This window comes from Delphinus delphis, chromosome 1 (genome assembly GCF_949987515.2).
Source record: "Delphinus delphis chromosome 1, mDelDel1.2, whole genome shotgun sequence".
NCBI lineage: Eukaryota > Metazoa > Chordata > Mammalia > Artiodactyla > Delphinidae > Delphinus > Delphinus delphis.
In genome coordinates, this window is record NC_082683.1 from 69,347,569 (window position 1) to 69,350,543 (window position 2,975).

Consider the following 2,975-nt stretch of genomic DNA (forward strand, 5'->3'; position numbering starts at 1 on the left):
GAGCAAACAGCCTTGAAAGCTATAGTCCCTTTTTTCCCCTCCTTCCCCCCCACCCACATTCTAAGCAAATGGGGGGGATTAGTGTACCATCCAATATAACAAAGGAAATGTCTGCTTCTGGAGCAAAGGTCAGGCAGGTTTACTGTCCATTATAAAAGACTGGATTCCTAAACTAAAAACACACCTCTATGAGAATAGATGTCACTCCCTCTTTCTTTTTTTTTTTTTTTTTTTTTGCTGTACGCGGGCCTCTCACTGTTGTGGCCTCTCCTGTTGTACAGGCTCCGGACGCGCAGGCTCAGCAGCCATGGCTCACGGGCCTAGCCACTCCGTGCATGTGGACCGGGGCACGAACCCGTGTCCCCTGCATCGGCAGGCGGACTCTCAACCACTGCGCCTCCAGGGAAGCCCATGTCTCTCCCTCTTTACCTCACCCTATGAGAACTAGATTTCAGAGATCTGGAACACATGCTGAAACACTGGTACTGCTATTGCTGTGAGTAATAAAGGAGTTTTGATGTCAGCATTCAAAGAATAATCTCTCCTTTTCCCCTCCCCCTCTTTATCTCCTTCTTTCACATACATATAACATGAATATTAAGTTGACCCATAATCAAGTCTCTTAGAGGAAAAATACAGTTTTACTCTCCCTGCCTTGTTCTTGCCTGGGCCATCTGTGTAGTTCAAGTCAACATCACAGGTTAGAGGAGACCCTTCGGGAGAAATGATTTTCAGATTTCAGAATCGTTGATATTTTAGAAGGGGCATTCACTGCATATAATAAGGTGTTTGGGCCATTACCCCTCACAAGGTAGTATAGTGAAAATAATGTGAGGGTTTGGCCAGGGACCCTTAGTTTAATACACTACCATTTCTTCACAAAGCATGACTATTCAAACTGTTAAAAAAAAGTCAACTGAGTCACTTTTAAAGGTCTACTGGCTTTACTCAATGATTCATGAATCGGGCAGCATTTAACCCAGCAGATAGAAAGGAGCTCTGAGGAAATGTGCAAAATGAGAGACTTTTATAGGCAGAAGAAAGCAGGAACAAGGAAGTTATACTAGGCCAAAGAACAGGTTGGTTATTGCAAAGTAACTTTTCTTTACAGGATGTCAGAGGTCTATCAAGCACATTACCTAACTAGTGTTGATCAGGGAATTCCTGATTGACTAGTTTAAGATTCTATTTCTGGGAGAGCTGCAATTGTAATTAAGTCTCAGTTTGGTGACATAGGGCTTACAAAACTGGCTACTTTTTGGGTCCTTGGCTTTGTTTTTAACAATACTAAGAAACACTAGCAAAACAGTTCCAGTCATGTTTTAACAGCAAATGAGTTTTCCACAAATTTTGGAAAATGTTTGTGGTACTAAGAGCTTTTTGGCTTAGGAACTGTTGAGGATTGTGGTTCTAGAGCTGTGGGTTAAAGGGAAGAGAGGTTGAAATAGACATAAGTCTGCTTATATCTGAAGTTTAACCTGGTGCCTAAATCCAACTGGTGGCCTGGAGCCACCAGTCCACTTTCAGCAATACATTGTTATTTAATTTTCTTCCCTTTAAATCTTTCATATGGAGATGGATAGCAAGGATCTAAAAGGGATTTGTTTTTCTACTTTCACTGAACAAAATATCAGTACACAGTTTCTCTCAAAATTAGTCTTTTTTCCCATTTAGTGAGAGAAATAGGAAGATAATCTAAATTTCTAACTTCTAGTATGAATTTTCTTCTATTCCTTGAAGCAATAAACAATGGCCCTTGCCCTTTCAAGGGAGAGATATAAGAAAGGACATTAATATTAGGTGTTTTTTTGAATCCTGTCCTTGATCATGACCATTCAGATGACAATCCTTCCTGTTTTTGCAGGAGCAAAGAGACAAGAGTAAGGAAAAGTCTCAAGATCTTTCCTCCTTTGGATGCCAATATTAACTTAATGCGTAGTTAAGTGACTGAGGCCCAGGGAGGCTAGATTTCCCAATCTGTGAAGTGGGAGAATTCTCCAAAAAGGATCCTTGTGAAAATGTGATGATACATGCAAAAACAATTTGTAAAGCATACAGAATTATGTAAAGGAACATGATTATTTTGACGAAAAAAAATGGTTGTTTAAGCAAATATGTGCTTTTTAAGCTAGCTGATACTATTAAGAGAACTGGGTTTGGTAGACATCTTTCCGTTCCTTGAATTACAAGTCCCTCAAGGCAATGGGTCAAGCCATGCTCATTTACGACTTTGCTAGAGCTCCTAAAATAATGATTTGGTTTTAAAAATCATTCAATAAATTGATGTAGACAGAATTATCATTTTGAATATTAAGAAAGTAATGTGCTTTAAAAGAAATGTGGCATAGAAATATGTTAGAAGAGCACTTTGTTAAATTATGTAGAAGAAATAGTTTAAAGAAGTTGAAGTTATTTTAATTCAGAGGAGATAAGGGTAAAAACTAAGTAGATGGATGTATATAAGTAGAACAAAGTAAATGCAATTAAATACACTAAACTAAATAAAAGATTATTCCTTTTGAAATTATTACTTTCTACAGATTGTTATGATTTTTATTTAATTTGATATCCTGGTTAGAATTAGAGCAGCGAGAATTATGCTTTACAATTACCATGTAAAAATATAGAACACTTCATAAATTTGCACATTATTTTTGTGCAGGGACCATGCTAATCTTCTCTGTATTGTTCCAATTCTAGCCTATGTGCTGCTGAAGTGAGCACTAAAGTATATCATAATGACTAAATCTAAACAACTATATCAATGGTTTAAACAATTAGAGAAAACTGGTCTAAAATGGACCTGAAGTGTTGATGTAATAAGACATTAGGTACAGTGGTCATGTGTGGGCATTACATCTCTAGCAGGACGCTAGATGGGAGTTAATATTTTTTATCTTCATAGTAAGAAAGAACTATGGAAAAATTCACCTATATCTTAGAAGGAAATTTTAACAGACCTATATTTAATAAGT

At 37.3% G+C, this 2,975-nt stretch overlaps 1 non-coding gene across 1 annotated transcript; it reads right to left on the bottom strand.

The window, feature by feature from the left end:
• Window positions 1-2,617: 2,617 nt before the first annotated feature.
• On the bottom strand, window positions 2,618-2,724 carry LOC132416128 (U6 spliceosomal RNA). The gene has a single exon (XR_009517472.1). It is a non-coding gene; the product is annotated as a U6 spliceosomal RNA (small nuclear RNA).
• Window positions 2,725-2,975: the final 251 nt, after the last annotated feature.